Source organism: Leptopilina heterotoma, unplaced genomic scaffold (assembly GCF_015476425.1).
Source record: "Leptopilina heterotoma isolate Lh14 unplaced genomic scaffold, ASM1547642v1 Lhet_474, whole genome shotgun sequence".
Taxonomy (NCBI): domain Eukaryota; kingdom Metazoa; phylum Arthropoda; class Insecta; order Hymenoptera; family Figitidae; genus Leptopilina; species Leptopilina heterotoma.
Window position 1 is genome coordinate 541,344 of NW_025111100.1, and position 23,304 is coordinate 564,647.

A 23,304-nucleotide genomic window follows, 5' to 3' on the forward strand; every position below is an offset into this window, starting at 1 on the left:
TACACGCTCGCTGGTCGTGAATCGACGCAAGTACTAAAATAATTGTCAGTGAGCGCTCCTATGACATTTACAGCTAACTGACTGGTATTAGAACTCTCGAGTAACAAAATTAATGTCAATTGCATAAATTTAAAAGAAAATTCTGCCATACTGAAAACACCAATTTAAATTTATGAAAACTTGCCTCAAATTCGTAAGCAGCGACCCTAAAAACCACCGAGTGAGGAAATTAAGGTCAATTGCATAAAGTAAAAATTTGTGTTCCATATTGGATGGGGGGAGGGTCAAAAATTAATAAAAAATTGTCCTCGTGGTTTATGGACGGCTTATACCTCGACTTATATCATGACTATCAATAAATCTCGGTACAATGTTTTGACAAAGAAGGAAGAATACTTCAATAACATAATTCTTCTAATATATAATTAATATATATAAAGTTTTTCTATCGCTTGACTAAACTAATCAAAACAAAAACCATTATTTTGTAATTTGACTTGCTTGGTACTTTGAAACGTCTGGCAACACAGTATTTCTTTAGTCGTGTTGCAAATGCTTGGTATGACTTGTTTACATTTAGTTTTGAGTAGAAAATTGTGTGCAATGTTTCCAGATGTTTAAACAGCTGTTTAATATACTGTATAAAACATAAAATTTTTTTACAAATTAATTTATTGCAACTCTCACAGATACCTAATTACACTTTTTTAACAGATATTTAACCATTATATATCTGTCTCGTATTAAAAAAGGTTTTATTAATTTCTTAATGTTAAGTACTTTGTGGTGAGTAAATATGTTTGAAAATGTACTCAATTCCCACAAAACTCAAAGTTAAAAGTTAAAAACAAAGACGCTTATAACTTTTTTCAGAAATACCCACAGGTCTAAAAAATTTAACTACATTTTTTAAAAACTTTTATCTAACAGTGGTACAAATTTCAACAAATTGGTAATGTTAATTCTATTTGCGAAAAAACCTTTTTATTATCTTGAGAAAATCTGTAATTGCCTTAACGTTTTATAAACATTTTACAATATAGCTCAGTGTGTTAAATTTAATTTTTGGTTTTCGTGTTTTATGTTTTTTAATTCTTCAAAAAAAATTGTAATCTTTTTACAATATTTCAAAAGAAGAAAAAAACGGATCATAAGGTCTTAATCACATTTTTATATACACATAATAAAATAAGGTCTTGAGTATTATAATACAGAAACAGAAATATCGCGCGCGTAGATCTGCTAGTTATAGAATAAAGTAACTAATTTTAAGAATATTAGTAAATTACTACTTTCTTGTCACATATAAAATTGACCCTGATTATAATTGATTTTTTAAAAGCTTTAATTAATTTTTAAAGTTAAAGTTTTATCAAATTAATAAACTTCTTATTATGTATTACGTTTCTCGCAAGAGCAAAAGAATTTGAAAAGTTATAGTATTTATTTATTTATTTAATAACATAACGGGACATGGCCTTTCGTACATTACGTACTCCCTAATTCTAAGAGTTACATTTGTAACATATAAAAACAAATACAATATCAAGGTTGGCGCTTCAAAAGTTTAAGTTCGGTATAGATGTAAACACCGTTGTAGTGTAATAATGAAAATAAAGTAATATAATTAGACATTTTTGTTTTTTTACTGAGTCCATTAGAAAGTTAGTTATTGTAGTGAATCTTACAGTTTAATAGAAGAATATCAAAATAATATTAATAAATGACAAATTTGTATCTCCATCCGAATTAATTTTAAACAATTAGTAAAAATTATATCAAAAATAAAATTAAAAATTCTGAATGAAATAAGATGTTTAAAACGGTCTAGAAACTGTAAGAATATATAGAAATTCAAAGAGCAACATAAAAAATGAGGAGGGTATTATACACATTTTTTGCTTAACAAAATGTCATTTTGAGAAATAAATCACAATACTCTAAAGGAGTTTAACTAAAAAAAAACCATACACAAAAAGTTTGCTGAACACATTTAAACACTGAAGAGAATGATGACAGAAGAATTAATCCAAAAAGAATTAATTAAATGTATATAAGAGCAGTTCGGAATATACTTAATATAGCGAATGTAATAGTATAGTGCGTTTATGTTTATACTGTGTTAATTTAGGTTAGTGTTAGGCATATATGTATGGGGCATTCCAGGCCAAATCGGAAATTATTTTGCTTCTGCAACTCAAATTTTTTTAAACATTTTTTTTCATTTAGTACTCTTTGAAATGAGCTACCTTAATTTCTTTCAAATTTTTTTATAAAGCGGTTCAGGAGTTACAGATTTTTGAAAAATGACGTTTTATACGTAATTTTTTTTTTAAATGCTTATAACTCGGTCAAAAATTAATCAAATTGGACGTTTTTATAATGAAAAGTTTTGTTTTCAGGCGTAGTTTTTAATAAAAATGTTTTTAAAAAATTTTTAAATAATTTACGATTAGATTTGAAAAATTTTAAAATAAAATTTCATTTTTAACAATGTATGTATCGATCAATTTTTTTCAAAATTTTTTGCAAGAAACTAGCACTAAATTAACAATTTTTAAGCCTTGTCCGATCGTAAGCAAACGATGCGATGGGATATATTTATTTTGAAATTTTTAATTATAAGAAATAATCAAAGTGGAGCGTGTCTCGCGAAAGTTTAAAACTTTTACCCCCTCCCCCTCCGACAATTTTTTATAAAATTCAAAAATATTTATCCGACAAATTCCTTTCGTAAAAACGAGGTGTGTAAGATCGACTAACTTCAAGTGTAGAACTTTTTCTTGATTGGCTCTTTTTCAAAATCCTTTACTTTGATTGGATATAATCGTCGTGACACTACTTACTGATGTCAAAGCAGCTAACTTCAAGTGTAGAACTTTTTCCTCATTGGCTGATTTTATAATGAGTGTAGTGTTCCTCATTGGCTGAATTTTATAATGATGGTGACCTCACACTTTTATATTTTCGTTTTTCTTTTTTAAAATTTAAAATTAAAAAAATAATTAATTAATTAATTAATTAATAAAAAACAATAACTTTGAGAAGTTAAAAATGAAACAACATACCTCAGCAATCAAATATTTCCCACGATTGAAACTTCACTAAAACACATTACGATACTTACAAGCTACTATTGTTCACAAAATAATTAATAATTACAATTATTGCATTGAAAAGTGTTGCCAGTTACCGCAGCAACAATTTTTTAAAAGCAAGTAACACAATTTATTGATAAACGGCGACAATAGCATCAACTCCACCCGAAAACAGAATTTTGTTCCTAATAGATCCGGTGTTTCTAATAGCCCCAGTTTACGGTACATTTTGTTCACACTGTACGCAAGTGTGACGCTGACATTGTAAAATCATAGTATCTTGTACTGTGGTTGAATTTGATGTAGAAGGTGGATTAAGCTCGACATCAGGATCTCGATACGACTCATCAGTTGCATTTTCATTTTGCGATTCTCGACATACAGTTAAAGTTTTCGAAGGCTCTGGATTGGAAGTTTTTGAACATACAGACAGGTTCACTGTTACCTGCACTGAAAAAAATTTGGGTGTGCAGCTGCACCAGCTAGTGACGCAGCATTCCCAAAAAAAGTATATATGCTGACCTGTGTTTGGGTACGCTGCGTACCTACTGTGGGTGCACAGGTGACCCACAGTGGTAGAGATGCAAGCCCATCAGACTGGGGCAACAGTCTGTGGGACATCTGCGTACCCCTTGTGGGTGCGCTGCGATCCCACAAAGCGAGTATCAGTGCTCTTACAAGTAAGAGAAAGCAGCGCCACCATGGCTGAGACGTCTCGGCGCTCAAATTTTTTTCAGTGTGGAATGCCTTGTTCAGTGACTACTGTTGGAAAATTTAAGTCTACAGTAAGGAAAAATGAAAATTACTTTAATATCTTACAATTTTTCAAAATTGCAACATCCTGTGAGATTGCAAGAATTAATTGTAATCAAGATTCTCTCGGAAGTGTTTATTAAATTGTATTTCAAATAGCAGGTTATATGTATAGTGTGAAAAAGTATAAAGTTAAGTAAAATAAAATTTGTTACCAATTAATTTATGATTGACCGAAAGACATCCACAAAAAATACAATTTGGCCCAACATCTGGTAAATATTCATATTCTAAACAGTCTGGGTGTTCTACACAAATGCCTCTTATGTAATTTCTACAATCTCTGCCGACAATGCTCATTGTTACGTCCCAGCCAAAATTATTGATTTTAAAACATTTATCTGTAAAATAATAACAATGTCAAAATTACATTAGTATTTTATAAATTAATATTAGACAAATAGTTAAAGTCTGAAATTTTATTAATAAATTAAAGTCCACAATATTTGCTATGAACAATTTAAATGCAAAATATTTTTCTATTATAATTTTTATTAATTTCTTAGCTAAAATTTTTTTTTGATTATTTTCATCGTAAAAAATTTGGAAAATATAAATTTGTAGACAGTAAAAAATATTTCTATTTAAAAAAATGTTAGTATTTTAATCTTTAATGATGAAAGTTATAGACTTTGAACTTTTTAAAAACAAAATTATTCATTTTATGAATAATACAGTGTAAGAAAATGAAGTTAAATTTTAACACCAAACTGGATTCTATGAAAGTCGCAAGCATTTTGGAGTAGATATTTACCTCCAAAATTTTTACTCTCGACTTCAGTTTCTATTTACTTCCTACATTTTTTACAGTGTAACCCTGTTTTATATAAAGTATTTTTGGAATGTAATGGAAAAAAGATTTATTTTGGTAACAATTTGCTAATCTTACCTTCACAAAAAGTCTATTATTCAATGCAAATCACCAATATTCTGCTTGACTACTATGAAAATTTCTTCTTTTGAGACGTGGCTGTGATAAACGTTAGGCGAAATAAGGTTCTCGAATCTGTATTTTACAAAATTATTTTCATTAGTCACTACTTTATAAGCCATTAACCGCATGTCATGTTCTATTATTTGAACAAATTGACAAACGAAAATGGGCACATTGTCTTCTATAACAATACTAAACAATTCAGAAAATACTGGTAGAGATTCTTGAGTGTTATAACCTACTGGTATATAACATTTTCTTGCAACGCATATTTCGTACCATTATATTTAAGCCAAGGAACTAACAAAATTGATGGTTTTTCAGGATATAAGTTCTGAAATCTTGAAGTCTCTGTCAAGACTAACTTCCGAGGTCCAGTTATTACTTGTTTAATCAAAGGCTGCATCATTTCATAAGTTTGGTACACTTGATACCAATTCGCTAAAGTGAAAATGAGATTTTTAGCATTATGTACACATTTGGCTTTGTTTTTGAATAAGGCATGCTTAGCTTCTAATTTCATACACCAAAACTGTACAAGTGAACCAAAGACAAAAAAATGGTAAGGACTGTGAGTCAACAAATGTTGTTTCGTTGTAAATGTTTGTCCTATATTTTCAATGTCCTCTACTTCATCCACAGAAACACTTTCGGCGTCAGAATTTTCATAGGGAAATTTTGAATTTTGGTCTAGGGATTTTTAAAATTTGTTTTTGTTTTATGTTATAAGTTTTCGTATTTGTTTGATTCTTTCTCTTATTTATTTAATAATTTTGATTAATTATTGTTATGTAGTTATTTGGTTAGTGTTAAAATAAGGAGAATTTGTCATTTTATCGATGTGTATATCGATGTTGGTATCGATCGATATATCGATATGCGATATAATATAAGGTTATTTCTACTATGATTATTTTGTTACTCTATTTTGATCAATTATATTTACTTCGATAATTATGATGGATATTTGTTTATATTATTAACTGTTTTATTATAATTAAGAATATATATGCATATAATCGGTCAACAATATCGAACGATATATCGATTGATATGTTGAATTGTTAATTGTAATTTCTTATATTACGATTAATTAATTTTGTTATTTAATGATAATTTAAGTATTAGCATAACAATTTAATTATCTTTTTCTATAATTTTTGTATTAACTAATGTTTTTGTTAGTATATCGAATTAGATATCGATCGATATATCGATGTGCGATATGATGTATAAAGGTTGTTTTTACCTTTACTGTTTTAGTAATTTTTAATGAATTTGATTTTTATACAATTTATTTCTAATTTTATTATTATTATTTTATTAATTATTAGTATTTTGTTAATTTTATTTTATAAGAAATTTTTAAAATAAAGAGGAAAAAGGAAGGCGACCACCAAATCCCCTTCCTTTATTTTCTCTCGTCTTTCTTTTAATAATTTTATTTTTATTCATTTATTCATTTAATCAATACAGTATAGTTTTTCTATTCCTTTAAGTTGTATGGCTTCGTTTATTGTTACGTTTAATTCTGGTTGTAAAATATCTAACTTTATTAAATTTACGTCGGCACCAGTGTCTACTAATAGTGATGCCTTTGAATTTAAGAAATCTGGGGATTTTAAAATTATTACTGGGGATTCTTTGCTGTGTTGTGCTTGCAGGATTGTTCTTGTTTTTGTAGTATCCTCACAGTTGCTTGACGCTCTTGTTTTTCCTGACTCGTCGTCGCGTCTGTCCGTCGAGCTGGATAGAAGTTTAAATGTTTTTCATTAGATGGGGCTGGTGATTGAGCGCGTGGGGGCGTTTTAGAGCCTCCATATGAGTTATTGCTATGTCCATCCAATCTTTGTGGTTGTTGATAAAAATGATAAGGATTATAAGGCATGAAAGGTGGTTGATTAATTTGATTAGGATAATAAGGATAGGGTGGATAAAATCCAGCAATTGGTTGTTGAGGTTAAGGTAAGACCTGTTGTTTTAAAATGCCTATAGGAGTAGGAGAATGAGAACGTGGTTTCATAGGATCATCTTCAGAGTTAAAACGTACTCTAGGGCTGGGACTCCTATTTCTTACCTCAAAATTAGTGTTATAATTTTTATTTTCGCTCGGCTGCTGATACCTTGAGACATGATAAGCATGATTGTATTTATCTGTTTGATGTTGGTGTCTAATTTCGTATTGTAATGCGATGTCTACCGCATCACTCAATTCGTTGCTTTTACGAGCTTCTATTAAGCTAGAAATTGCATCAGGAACACCGTTAATGAAGGCTTCTAAAGCACAATCGTCTAAAGGTTCTAGCATGTTCTTCATTTTTGTTTCTCCTTATGAACTAAATAATGCAGCCTTTGCTCCGGCTACTAGAAGTGGTAATCTAGCGTAAAATTTGCTTATACTGTCACCTCGGGTCATACGAATCGTGGATATATCATGAAGGTACCATACATAAGATTTTTTAGGGGCATATCTTTGTTTCAAATGTTTAACAAGGTCTTCAAGGGTTTCAAAAGTTTTACTATAAGTGCTATCACGTGCAGAACCTCTTCATTTAGATAATACAAAATTAACATATTGTTTATCACAATTAACAGGTATAGAAGATTCTCCATTTTTTACATCTTCGAGAAAATCTCTTAAGGGCATGTTTTTACCATCATAAAGAGGAATATGCATAGTTCCTTGTTGTAGTGCAAAGCATTCCGCCATGGTAGTAACCATGAGGTCATTATTAACAGATTCGTCATCGTCAGGCATTTTGCTTATTTGATTACCAATTTTCATAAACGATTAATGCATTTATTTTAATAAAATTCGTTAATAATGTCGAAATTAAAAGGTATTCCCAAAATACCGGTTATATCTGTGAACCCTGTATAATTAATGGAATGAAATTCTAGAACTGTATGATTAACGCAAACCTTAGTTTTCCCTGAAGTTTTTATTGTACCTTCCCTTAGTGAAAGAGTTTTAGTATAATCAATACCCAAGTAAGAATTTAATTCCTTATTTTTAATCAAATTTATTGGTAATGATGAGTCAATAATGAATTTCGCTTCGAATTCTTTAAAGAATCTTGATTTTAATAAAATAAGTGGATATAAATTATTGCATCTTTTTATAAAATAGAAATATGAACTCATGAGGGGTTAGATGTGGATGGCGCTTAAAGGATTAAGCTTAATAAGTGTAGTTGTTTCCGCGGTATGGACGTCTGACTTGACGCGGCTCGAACTACTGCGAGTACACCGCGCGCGAAGTCAATGAGTAGTTAAAGTCAATGATATATGTTTTTGCGCTATATTTAAATTTGAATACTACTTATTATTTTGCCTTTTATTAATTTTTAAAGCTTTGATTAATATTATTTACAATGATAGTTAATAAAAACGAGTTTTTATTATGATTTTTAAAATTGTAGTTAGTTATAATTAGTAGGAATCACGTGTCCTATTTTTGATTTTCTTTAAACAAACTTAATGCTGATGGACTTTGAGCTATTGCCTCAAGGCTTTTTAGGATTATATTTCTTTTTGTGTCTTTAGTTCAGCTCTCGTCTTGATACAATAATTCGTCTTGAAAGTAATTAAATTGATAAAATTGATCAAGACTGGGAGCTCCTAAAACTGCAATAATATTAGAATCACTCTGATAATTCACCACTTCGAATTTAATTGGGACTTCGCCAATTATTTCTTTTTCATTAGTATATAAGTTTATTATTTTTATGGGTAAATTTACTTCACCAATAGTTTGAATTTCGTTATTAAAAAGTGAATAAGTTAAATTTTTATTAATATTAACGAAAGTCTCTAATTCTGACTGCTTGATTAAATTTTTAGGTATTGTAGGATCAAGAATATAATATTTATTTTGAGAAATAATATGATTAGAATTAAATTCACCAATTGGATAATTACAAGGTGTTTCAGTGTACCTATGCATGTATTTGCCTGAATTTATTTTTCTAATGATTTTATTATTTGACGTATTAAACATTTCTATTAAATATACTTTATGTTGTTGGATTTTGAGCTATTGCTTCAAAACCACTTTTAAATATATCTATTATTATATCTTTGTTCCAAATTCCGTCTTGAGCAACTGTTTTCTTAACAAAATAATTAAATTGACAAAATTGATCAAGAGAAACAGCTCCTAAAATTGCAATTATATTAGAATTGGTTTGATAATTAACTACACTAAATTTTAACGATACTTTTTCGCTTGATTCGCCTTTTGTGTAACATTCGTTTGTTATGTGAACCGGTAAAATTACTTGGCCAATAGTTTTAATTTCTCCCTTAAAAAGTGAGTGAGTTTTATTTTTATTAATATTAACAAAAGATTTTAATTCCGAGTGTATTATTAAGTTAATAGATATAGTAGGATCAATGAGAAATCTTTTATTTTGCGATATGCAATGGTAAGATATAAAATGGCCACTAGGATAATTAAAAGAGGAATTAATGTAATTATTCATAAATTTATCTTGATTATTATAATTATTAAACCTCTCTAGTTATTATTTGTGCGTGTTATCCACCAAATAAAAACAAAAAGGCAATACACATTAAAATGAAAAATGAACAAAACACATGGAAAATAGTGATTTTTACTATTTACTTGAATTTATTTTTCGAGAATTAGATTTTTAATGTGTTTCTATATCTATATATATACGTTAGCCGTGGGCCGCCAGTCCGACTTCAACTAGTTTGTACTACTGTGAGATCGTAGCCTAAAGGCGAGATACAGTAGTTTAAGTAAATGCAATTTCTTGTCCAAGGGAGACTCGCGCTTAATTTGAATTATTTAAATTAAGCACTGTCTTATGAAAACCACAAAAAAGTGATTAAAATTATTAATGTTGCAATAAAAACACTTACATAAACAAAACACATGATTGAATAACTTTTATCTTATAATTTTTGGCTTTATTTATATTAATTTAAGTCTTTTTAACAAAGATTTTTCTATAATTCCAGAAAATTTAGAATCTATGTCTGTATTGATAGTGTAAAATTGAAATTCTCTGTTTAGTATTAACAACTTTATGGTTCCAGCATATAGAGATTTTTTATTACTGATTTTTGAGTATTCAATAAGGTTGGAATACTTTATTATGTTTTTGTTGATAAGGTTAAAATTTGATGAAGAATCACATAAAAATAATGCTGATTTATTCTTAAAATTGTTAGAATAAATGATAATAGTATTATTTTGATGATTAATTGTTAGATTTGGCATAAATGTTTGTTTACTCTTACAAAAAAAACTCGTTTTTTATTGTTTTTTGCTCATCTATTGTAAGTTCTAGATCGATCTCCTCAAGATAAAATGACAGTTTTTCCGTAAATTTATTACCTACAATTTCCGAAATTGGCAATTTTAGTCCCGTATTTACGATATGAAATTTAATCTCTTCACATACAACAGGAATGATGATACTTTTGGAGTTATAATTTTTTGATTGAATAAAAGGAACTAGCTTAGTTTTTTCTATTAGATTATAATCTACTGTGTAATCAACACGGAAAAAATTTTTTACTGTGGGGAACAGATAATTTCAAAAATGAATAACATAAAGAATCTATTCAACTAATTCAATGAATGATTTCCAATGCAGTAGTCAAACTGTTTCTCTGATATAGAGAAAATGAATTTCACTGGTCAGCCATATTGGAAATATTTGACAGTTTACCATTCTCATAGAAATTTCTCTAAAATCTCAAATGTCAAATTTACATTTCTTACCTCTAAATACGTATTAATTTACTAATTTTACATTTTATTAGTTATAATATAAAAAATATAATTAATAAAATTTGAATATACGCTTTGAACATTAATTTAAAAATGTTTTCATTCATCATTTTCATTTTCGCTAGATCAGCGAAAATGGATTATCGATGGTGCCAAATCAGTGAAACTTATAGCTATTATAGTGATTGTTATCTCTACTTTAGTAGAACTTTTTTTAGCGTGAATGATAAAATCTGCTGATCTGTTTTGTAAATAATCCGAATAAATTGTTACTATGTTATTCTTTTGATTAAAGAGTAACATGAATAATTAATTTTAGGACAATGAATGTTAATGATAACTCATTTTATTTTCATTATTGTGTACAAGAGTAAAAAATTTTGTTCCTATAGTTTAATTGTTGTTATTTAATACTGATTCAGTATTGTTTAAAAGTACTTCAAAGAAGTCTGAAAATTCTTGTTGTGAATTTAAAGTTTTCATTTCTAGTAATTTTTCCACCGTTTCTAAGGACTTTTCCTGATGTCTCTTTTGAACCTTTCTTCCTCCTCTATTTCTAGGCTTTTTGAAGACTTGGTCCTCGTTTTGCATGATAGGTTAAACTGAAAGAAAAGACATTTTGTCTTTAATCTAGTTCAACCTGCTGTTTCTATGATTGTAGTGTGAATGTAGTGTAATTGTATAATTGTATGAATTTTGTCAATCTAATATTTTATTCAAAGTGTAATTGAATTTTAACTTGCACCATGTGAATGGAAAGAAAAGGCTTCGTATAACTCCTAACCGCGAGCAGAAACAACAATTCTAAGTGTTAATATTTAATTACTTGCACAATAACCGAGTACAATTCTATCCGCAATTGCTGATTAAAGAAAGAATAATTTATTAGTTGGACAATGATAAAATGAATTTTAAGGGGTGAATTTAATGAAATTCGAATATTTTTGGAATATTTAATATTTATTAACAAAGTAGCAAATCCCACCGCTGCCACCAAATCAGCTGTTACGACCCGAGCTAAGGTTTAGGTTAGTTTACTAAATAATTAGTAGAATGGAGACAAGTTGCTGATTAGTCAAGTTGGTAAGACTTGACATTTATTTATAGTGTGGATTCGTTTTGACTTTATAAGAACTACGGGTTCTCGTTAAATAAACATATGCATATTCCTTTTTATGTGATTGTTAATTCATAATAGTTAGTTTAAACAATTACAGTTACTCACAATTTTGAGGTTTCGTTATTGATGATATTACAATGATGTGACTGCAACCAGGCTTGCGTCACCGTAGTACTAGTAGTATGTAGTTATAAGTTTTTCAGTTCGTATTTTAGCACTTTAAGCACTAAAACGACTATTTCAATAGCTATTTTCACAAACTCTAAGTGTTCTTTCTGACACTGTACCTTGATACAAAAAGAAAACTTGTCTTCTTAGTAATCGGAAAGAACTTGCACTAATTTTATTAAATTATAAAGAGAATAGTAAAATTGAACTATTATACGACGAAAGTAAAGACATAAGTTAAGAACAGGGACCGTCACGGAATCAAAACAAAATTAAAAAATACTTTTGTTTTGATTCCGATATGGGTATCAAAATCAAAATTCCACTCTATTTAGTTTTGATTCCAATATCAAAATCAAAATTCAACTCTATTTCGTTTTCGTTCCAATATCAAAATCAAAATTTAACTCTATTTCGTTTTGGTTTCAATATCAAAATCAAAATTCCATTCTATTTCGTTTTGGTTCCAATATCAAAATCAAAATTCCATTCTATTTAGTTTTTATTCCAATATCAAAATCAAAATTATTTTTTGTTTTAATTTTGATAAAATACTACTGCGCGTGTATAAGTCTCATTGGACCTAAATTTTGTTGCAAATGTCAAATATATCAGAAGATAATATCGTTTTTACATACGAAATCTGAAGTAGAATTCGAATCGACTTCTGTTTCTATAAGAAAACCGAATTGCATTATTATAATATCAGAATCAAAATAGGAAGTAAACTTTGTTTCGTTAACGTATCAGAATCAATATAGGAAGTAAATTTTGTTTCGTTACATTATCGGAATCAAAATAGGAAGTGAATTTTGTTTCGTTACAGTATCGAAATCAAAATAGAAAGTGAATTTTGTTTTGTTACAGTATCGGAATCAAAATAGAAAGTAAATTTTGTTTCGTTACAGTATCAGAATCGAAACAGGAAGTAAATTTTGTTTCGTTACCGAATCAAAATCGAAATACATTAATAATTTCGTTTTGTTTTGGAATATCGTAACGAAATCAAAATTTGATTTCCGTGACGGTCCCTGGTTAAGAATAGTGCAAGTTATTTCCTTACAGAAAACAAATATTCTTTTGATGTTTAACACTGATTCTATAACTCAATATTACAATCGAAGGTCCAACTCACGACACTATTTGGGCAGAAACTCACCGGAGTATTTGACATTTGACTGTAGAAAACAGGAGTTTATATACTAGATAATAGTCTACTTGACTGGGGATGAGACGGTTAAAAGGCACGTATCCGTGCTAAAATGTATAAAGCACGTACTCTTGCTAAAATGTATAAACCACGTACCCTTGCTAAAATGTATAAAACACGTATGAGTTGGATCATTTTTCTTATATGTCAATTGTTCAATCTTAAGTAATGTGACACTCGCTTTTTGCAACAATTTACTGCAATTTTTATATAATTAGTCATCTTTTCATATATTCATTTTTATAATTTTAAATCTAAGACTCTAGTGTCTGAATTAAGAACTTTCTTGTGCTCGCACTACTTATCATCGTTTATGATAAGCAAGCGACAACCGATTAGTTACCACGAGTGCAGATAATGAACCGACTGCCGCCCACTTATCACACAAGTCTAGATCACGGTCGATTTTAATGTCAATTGTCATAGATGATAACTCTTTTACGCAAGTTTACTATTTTATCGTTCAGGGTGTCTGCGCTAGTTATATGTATATATATGATTAAAACTAAAAATTACTTATTTATTAAATTGTTTAAACAATTATTTGTTGTTGTTATTTTCATAAACTGCAATTAGGGTTAGAAATTACTAGTTTTTTTCTATATTATGCATTTTTTGTAACTAAAGCACTCAAGTATAAGAAAACTAAAAATTAATTATTTCAACATTATTTAAACAATTTATTTTGTTAATTTTTGAATTTACTGTACTTAGGGGCCGTCCATAAACTACGTTACCAATTTTTCTCATTTTTAGACCCCCTCTCCCCAAGGAAAGTAACGTATATTATAATTGAAAATTCAATGCAAAATAAGACTTAGTAATCATTTTTTTGGCACAAGTAATACTGTTTTAACTCATATAGCGTAGTTTTAAATTAAGATAATGTAATATATTAGAATATAATAAAGTTTTTTCTGTAAAATATTAAACCAAGTACAAAAAATAAAAATTATAGATTGTTAAACACTGAGGTATCAGTGTATCTTTATAATAATACATTGTTTTCATCATTTTCTATTCATTTCGTTATTTATCTTTAATTATGTTTAATTAGAAACTTAAAAAGAGAAAGTAAATTGGAAAAAAAAATTTCAAAATAATACATTTTTTGCCATCACCCAATTTGTGGGGTATTGGGAGCTTTCACTTGAAATTTAAAAAACTTCTATTTTTTAGAAATATTTTTTGTTTTCTAATAGAAAAAAGTGTTAATACTTACAATGAAGCCAAAACTTTAGACTTAGAATAATTTTTTTCCTAAATTATAAATAAATGAAAAATTTTTGAAAAAAAATTAAATTTTTCATTTTTTCCACCAAAAATTATTTTTTAATTAAAAATTTGTTCATAAGGTGATATCTTTTACAATTTTCAAAGAAATAACGAAAGCCGTAACATAGTAACGAAAATTCTTTGGGCTGACACTAATTCTCCCATTACCCCACAGAATTCTTACAGGACAAAATTTGAATAAAAAAATAAAAACATTAACAAATTTTACTAGATTAACAGATACTAAACAGATACAAAACAGAAAAGCTTACAAAAAATACGCATATATTTATTGTTGATAAAATATAAATAAATACATAACAACTTTAGATGAAAAGATGATTAGATACCTTCTTTACATTCTTGAGATAAGACGAAATTAGATTAATAGATGAAGATACATTATTTCCATTCTTAATAATCTTCAATAAGAAAGTAAAAGATAAAAATTCCAGTTACTGTTAAATGTGACAATAGTAACATTATTTACATGTGTTCTGAATTAATTAATTTTATAAAAAACTATTTTTTAGAAGCGATATCTTTTCAATAAATTGAAAGAAATCATGTCGAACAAAGAAAAAACTGTTAATTTAAGTGTTACAGATTTTAATATTATACTTACTAAAGGAGGAATGTTAAATGATACTCACATTGATGAATTCGAAAAATTATTGAGAAGAGAATCAAATTCTGCTTTTAGCATGCAAAGCACTTTGTATTTATATACGCTTGAATTTATAAGTCCGATTGAAAAAGGTAAAAAGCATATTCAAATACTTTTAGTGGACCTATCAAGAAAGGTCATTGGATTTACACTTATTATGATGGAATGAGACTTTATATTTATGATAGTCTTAATGAAGGATGTTTAAATGAAGATCAAAGGAAATATTTAAGTAGATTATATCCTTTTAAACCTCCAGTAGTTTTCACAATTGTTGATCAACAACCAAACAATAGTCTTGCTTGTGGAATATATGCAATAGCATTCGCAACATCGATATTTTTTAATATTATGCCCCACTCTGTCAATTACTATTATTATAACATGAGAAATCATTTAATGTTAATGTTCAAAAACAATCGTTTAAGTAAATTTCCGTCACTAAGGTCGACTAATATTAGAACTATGACTGTTGAATATAATTGGGAGTGTCATCTTAGGAATCGAACTAGAGAAAAAAGTTTCCAAAATGAAGAAAATAAAATTGTTGACAATAATTTATCATCGTTGAATCCAACCAGCAATGTTTGTAAAAAAAATGTTGTTGATAGTTGTTTAGAAAATTTGCCTTTAATTCCAGCAAATGATGTTAATAATATTTCTATTGATTTAAGCAATGGAATGAAAGATACAAGATTAATAATAACTGAGAAGCAACGAGAAAAAAGAGCTATGGTTCATTTTTCTGAAGAAGAAGAAAAATATAAAATCATAAAACGTCAAAAAAGCTGCTTATAAAAAAAACATCAACAAAAAAAGCGAGAAAATAATGAAATTGTTCGCTCTGAATCATTAGATTCTAACGAATTCATTAGTGCAGAGCAAACTTTAAATACGAGGCCCCAAACCACATCCACAGCTTTATCATCAGCAGAAGAAAATATTTCTACTTCTAAAGTTAAAACGTCAATTCGTGACAGAAATGTTGCTTACAAGCGCACCTCTCGACAAAATAAACATACTTCTGTTCAAAAACAAAATCAGTCTGATATTATTTTAAAGTCACATATAGAGACAGGTTATTGTAATGAAATGAACATTACACGTGATCATTCTTATGTAAAACTTTGTGAACATAAATTTAACAGTGAATTATTTATAAAATCAAAAACTAGTAGAAATGAGGGAGAAATTATTATAAACAGAAGTTTGCAAAGTATGCCTTCAACATCAGCGCAGAATAATAATAGTACATCAGGAGAAGTAATACACAAAGGAAATTATAAAGACAAAGATAATGTAATTATTGAAAATGCAACAATTAATTCAAAAATCAACAGTTCAGATGAAACTTTTAATAATAGACAATTACAATGCATGACTTCGAGATCATTAGATAATTGTATTGATTCAAGAAATGTTACAAAATATACTAATTTAAAGAATGAAAATCAAGTAAAAAAGAGAATAATAATACTTTCTTTAGAGGAAGAAGAACAACATCAAGTCATGAAACGTCAAAAGAAAGCTGCTTTTCAAAGAAAGTTTCGACAAAAAAGAAACAAGATAATAATATAATTCTTAATCCTCAATCAATCCAAACAAAGGATAGTATTATTACAGTGGCAAAACAAATATAAATTCAGCAAAATCCTCTACAACTGTTAATACATCTTTAGCAAAAGATAATGTAACTGTTACAGAAAATTTATCAAATACTAATATTTCTGGTCGTCAAAAAAATGCAGCTTATCAAAGAACTCATCGCCAAAAAAAGACGGAATTCTGCACAGAATCAAAATTTTTCTGACAGTATTTCAGTCTCGCATATAGAAGAACATTTTGCTGGTGCGATGAACATTTCATGTGAGCATTGTAATGCTAAACATTTTCAAGCAGAAAGAGTATCTAATAAAAAAAATAATTTCATGATTGTTGTAAACATGGCGAAGTCATTCTTGAAGATCTACCTGCTCCTCCACTCATATTAGAAAATTTATTTGATGGCACCCATGAATTATCTGGGCATTTTCTTTATAATATATGGGTGATTCTCCTGAAAGTGGGCAATTTCATGTCTTTGAATTATACCTTCTAAACAACTTAACATTTAAATATTAACATTGGACAAACATATTATTTAAACATCACTTATTATACCCTTTATAAAAAACGATAATTGTTTAACACAAATTTAGTGGCAAACAACATTTAACAGCTGGAAAACAGCAATTCAATATGTCTTTACCTCTGAGTACCAAACTTTAAAGTACTATTACTTATAAAAAAAGAAGTATCTTTAATTATTCAATAAATATTATGAAAGATTAACTCAAAAGCTTCAATTTTTATCGATGAAATTTTTTAATACATCAATATAGTTATTGATAACACAGCCCCACAAAAAAAGAAAAGTACCCTGCGCGAAAGTCCACAGTACCATACCCCTATGTATTTTAATGCGCTGAACACGAATCCAAAGTCAGATTTGCTCCATCACGTCAGGATTTTTTTCTAACCTCAAAAAACATGTCAGATTTTATGTAATTTATGTAAAATACAAAATTTTTTAAAAATTGATTAGATTTTTCTCAAACTTGTTTTTCGGGGGTTTTTAAGATCGCTGATTACGAATCTGCAGTCAGTTTTTAAAAATTCAAAATAGCGGATCCAATATGGCCTCCAAAATTTAAAAATTTGGTGGATTTTCACTTTACTTGGTATATAGGGGTTTTCGGGGTCGCTGATTACAAATTTGCAGTCAGATTTTAAAAATTCAATATGGCGGTCATTTTTTCGAAAATTGATTTCTTTTGCTTTAAAATGGGTACTCACTGGTTTTTCGGATCGCTGATCACAAATTTCAAATCAGACTTTAAAAATTTCTAACAACTGGTTCAATATGACTTGATATGCAAGCATTTTGGGAGTCGGTGAATTTAAAAGTTTCGAAAAGTTTGTTGGTAAACATTTATGCACCAGGAAATGCAGATTTTTGGTAACCTGAATGCCTAAATTAAAATGTATTTATCGAGACGACATCTAGGAACATTTCTAGAGAATTAGGCATAATTTCTGGAGGAAGTTCAATTCAACAATTGCAGAATACTTTTCTCTTGAACGCAGGCCTGCTAGGACATAATACTGTATTGTATTTCCATTGTGCTTTGGCACAATATAGACCTTTTTATTTAAGACCGGAAGTTGAAGCTACGCCATGACAGACGGCGCGATTTCAAAATTTTCGAGCAACTTTGTGTCAGAATGTATATTGTGCTAATAACAATTCAAATAAAAAACTCGATGAAAATGATATTCCAGAATCTAAATTAATGTTTGAACAGGTAGAGAAAAATACTGTAGCTGTCAATTAAAAATAGGGTTATAAAGCCGAAGTCAGTGTTTAAAGGGTAAAAAAGTCTATATTGTTTACATGTTAATAAGGTTATGTTATGTTATGAACATAACCTTACCCATAGGTCTCATTTTCGATATACTTGACAAGTTTTGCAATTACTTCGAATATTTTCATTCCTAATATTTCATTTTCTAAATGTTAAACGGTTTTGGGAAAGAAATAAAGTAATAATTTTCAGTCAAATAAGACTTGCAACGAGCATCACTTTTGCAATTCCCAAAACAATATTTTTTTTTGCATCAATTTTTTTCCTTTGTGGATTATTTTTCTCAGGGATACTGCTCATTTTTAATACACGCTAATTTTTTTTCTACATTTATTAGTAATATTTTTTAATTACTTTTCACTATTGGCACTGTGCATTTTGTACAAAAAGTGCTCAAAACTTTGTTGGAAGTTATATATATACTCCGCGCTTGCGCAGTACAGATTCCTTAAATGAAAAGGTCTATTAATCCTGCTGCTTCGATAGATGTAGTAGGCGACGACAACTGCCCCGAAATGGGATGTGTAGAATGATTTGCTTCCTGTCTATCGAAGTAACGAAGCCAGCGAAGGCGCGCTGCCTTGCAGGGGGACGTTAGGGTGTGAGGATGATACCGTAGTGTGTCCGACGACGAGTTGATAATGTCCTCCTCAAAGTCAGAAAGCTCTCATACTTAGGCCTAGGGAGGTATGAGGGTTATCACCCCTAGGACGGTGGACTCGCCTGCGATCGGACCAGGATCCCTAGCGTGCGGGCATTTTCCTAAATATCATGGCTTTCAAAAATCAAAACAATAAAAAAACTTCAAACGCTTCAAAAGTTCTTTTTGGAGTGTCAACCTCACAACATACATGTGACAGCAAAGCAGATGTATTTTGTTACGTATGCGGACAATTTTATATCCCGAAAAATCGCAAATTAATCAATGAAAACATTAAACAAATTTACAAAGATTGTTTTGATTTTGAGATAGTCAATCAGAATGAAAAATGGGTTCCAAATACAATCTGCAGTTCCTGCTACACAATGTTAACTCGTTGGAATGATACGAAAGAGGATAAACACCTGAAGTTTAAAAAACCAACATTGTGGAAAAAACCATTGAATCGAGAAGATTGCTACTTTTGCATGACCAATGTAAAAGGCTATAATAAATAATAAAAAGAATATAATTTACGCATGTGTAGTATCTGTGAAAAAACCCAAAATTTTAAGTCATTTAACTCTTTCTTCTGCAAATATGGAAATCGACAGTTCACCATTAGAGTATGTACTTTCCGATATAAGTAATGCGGTTAGTAATATTGTAGAAGACAATGATGATATTTATATTCCAGATGGTTATCAGGAAGAAAAAATTAAAGAAGGCTTTACGCAAGAAGAGCTTAGCAACCTCATCAGAGATTTGAAATTACCCAAAAATGGAGCAGAATATCAGCTAGATAGAAAAATGCAAAAATAGAATATGCAGCTAGATATCTAGCTTTAGTTTTAAAAAAGAAAAATTTGTTATCTAAAGGCACCACAGCTTACTTTTATCGTGACAGAGAAAAGGAATTTCGGAAATATTTTACAAAAGACGATGAGCTTTCATTAGTATATTGTTCTGACATTGAAGGACTAATAAATGAATTGAAACCAAACATATATGAAGATCAACATAAGACTAGACGTTATTCATTGACTCTTCTAAAAGAAGTCTAAAGGCAGTGCTAATTCATAACACTAATGTTTTTGCTTCAATTCCCGTAGCCCATTCCACTGAACTTAAAGAAGATTATGAAACTGTCAAATTAGTTTTGGAGAAAATTAAATATAAAGAACACAATTGGCAAATTTATGGAGATTTTAAAATTATAAGTATCATGTTGGGCCAACAAGCAGGTTTTACGAAAACACCTTGCTTATTATGTTTGTGGGACAGTAGAGATCAGTAGACCAAAAGAAAATCCTTTACACCAGGTTCCAAAAATATTAAATAAAAAAACCTCTAGTTGATCCTACAAAGGTAATTCCATCACCTTTACATATTAAACTAGGGGTAATGAAACAGTTTGTTAAGTCTTTAGATAAAGAAGGGAAATGTTTCAAGTACCTGGAACAAAAATTTCCAGAGATATCTGATGCTAAATTAAAGGAAGGAATTTTTGTTGGGCCTCGAATTCGCAAACTAGTAAAAGATGAAAAATTTATCACAGTAATGAGTAAAAAAGAGAAAGCTGCATTTGGCTTAGTTTTAAGGGAGTTATTGAAAACTTTCTTGGCAACCATAAGAGCGAGAATTGGGATCTAATAGTGAATGGTATGATCAAAAACTTTCAAAAATTGGGATGCTTGATGAGTTTGAAGCTCCATTTCCTACATTCACATCTGAGTTACTTTCCCAAAAATTAAGGAGACTACAGCGAGGTACAGGGAGAACGGTTTCATCAAGATATTAATGAAATGGAGAGCAGATATCAAGGCAGATGGGACGTAAATATGATGGCTGACTATTGTTGGATGCTAAAAAGGGATATTGTTCCAGGAAGAGTAAACTTAAAAAGAAAACTACTGCACAGGTCTTTCGAAGCCAAACGAGTCCGTTACCATAAACAGACATAAATAAAAATTACATTATTTTCAAACGGACATATTGATTTTTCAAAATCTAATTGAAGATTTGTTATCAGTGATCCGAAAAACCACTGAGTACCCATTTTAAAGCAAAATAAATCAATTTTCAAAAAAATGACCGCCATATTGGATCCGCCATATTGAATTTTTAACATCTGACTGCAAATCTGTAATAAGCGACCCCGAAAACCCCTATATACCAAGTGAAGTGAAAATCCACCAAATTTTTAAATTTTGGCCGCCATATTGGATCTGCCATTTTGAATTTTTAAAAACTGACTGCAGATTCGTAATCAGCGATCTTAAAAACCCCCAAGAAACAAGTTTGAGACAAATCTAATCAATTTTTAAAAAATTTTGTATTTTACATAAATTACATAAAATCTGACATGTTTTTTGAGGTTAGAAAAAAATCCTGACGTGATGGAGCAAATCTGACTTCGGATTCGTGTTTAGCGCATCAAAATACATAGGGGCATGGTACTGTGGGCTTTCGCGCAGGGTACTTTTCTTTTTTTGTGGGGCTGTGTAATTATTAAAATATAAGTGTCTTTAAAAATCTCCATGCTGGCACGACAAAGGATAAACGTGTATAAATAAACTATAAGACGTGCACTTTTTATATAAAAATCAATTGGAAATTAAAGAAAAAACATGTCACTTTTCAAATCTCCAAGAGAAATTGGAAAATAAATTATACTTTTCATATTTTTAAGAAAAAACACTAGAAAAACAGTGCGTATTTTTATTCATTCCTTTGTCGTGCGCTGTCATAACTTTAATATTTCAATATAAATATCAATAAAAAACGGATGAAAACTTACAGTTTGGTAGGACAAAAATGTATACCTAGCCATTTTTTTGTTTACTTTTGTTTAAAATATGTATTAATGGATTTCGTACAAATTTCCATTGTCGTGGAGTCCTTTGTCGTGTCAAAACATTTGCACGTGGTAGGTGCGAAACAAGTAAAAAGTGTGCCCGTGCCTAAAACTTTTTTTAAAATAGGTAATAAAGTTGAAATTTATCTAATCTTTTCATATATTTTTAAATATAATTTTAAAAATGATAAAAATAAATCATTTAATTCAATTAATAATACCTATATAGAAGAAATATGAATTTCAGTGCCCCTAGATGATACGCCTCTGATGAGGTTAGTTTTCCTGTTTACTTTGCACATCTCATTTCAATTATGCGAAAAGTGCTAATTACACGAAAACTAATATTTATTAATAAATGTAATTTAAAATAAATATAGTTGATATGGATTGTCTAACATAAATGAATAATTAAACAAACAGAAAAAAGCAAATGTCGAAAAAGAGCGACGTGAAAAAATTCAAAATGATTCTGGTGAAATTTAAATAATTTTAATATTATTTTTAAACTTTAAATAGTTTTGTAGCGTACCTACTTCAAATATAGTTTATTTAAATACCAATGAACAGTAATTAATAAAAGAAAGTTTAATTTTTAAACATTAAAAAAAATTTTTTATCAACTTAAAAGTGACCGGTTTTTGGAGAATCACCCATATACGACCTTACAATAATTTATTTGGTTTTGCTTCTTTCAACGCTAACTTAGTTAATTTTAATAATAGACAACCAGGACCATATTGTTTCAAAAGACATGGTCAGGTTTATTATCAAATGAATACATCTTTGTATGCAGAAAGAAACGAGACGCATGCTTATTCCCGAAATCTTTTTTGACCAAATAGTTATTTGATATAAAACTACTTAACTTAAAATTCACATAGTAATATGCACATTATTTCACATGAATTTCATTGCACACAAAAACCATTTAACATAAATATCATTTGTCATAGAATTCATTAAACAGAAATATTATGTTACATAAAACTCAGATAACTTAATTCCCATTTGACATAAAAATTATGTAACATAAATTTCTATTGACATAAAAATCATTTAATATAAATTTCTTTTAACATAAAACTCATTTAACGTAAATTTTATTCGTTATAAAATTCATTTGACATACATTTCATTTGGCATAAATGTCATTTAACGTAATTCTCAATTGACATAAATATCATTAGACATAAAATTAGCTTGACATAAATTTCATTTGACGTGAATATCATTTAACATAATTATTATTTAACGTAAAATAAAATTTATATAAATTTTATTTAGCATAAATACCATTTAACATAAAATTTACTTGACATAAATTTCATTTGGTGTAAATCCCAATTAA

The 23,304-nt window shown here is 28.9% G+C and overlaps 1 long non-coding RNA gene across 1 annotated transcript; it reads right to left on the reverse strand.

Moving 5' to 3' along the window:
• Nucleotides 1-3,993: 3,993 nt before the first annotated feature.
• Nucleotides 3,994-5,361, reverse strand: LOC122507591. The gene is made up of 3 exons (XR_006302126.1): nucleotides 5,125-5,361; nucleotides 4,801-4,917; nucleotides 3,994-4,252 (listed from the first exon to the last, which is right to left on the reverse strand). It is a non-coding gene; the product is annotated as an uncharacterized LOC122507591 (long non-coding RNA).
• Between the last annotated feature and the right edge of the window lie 17,943 nt (nucleotides 5,362-23,304).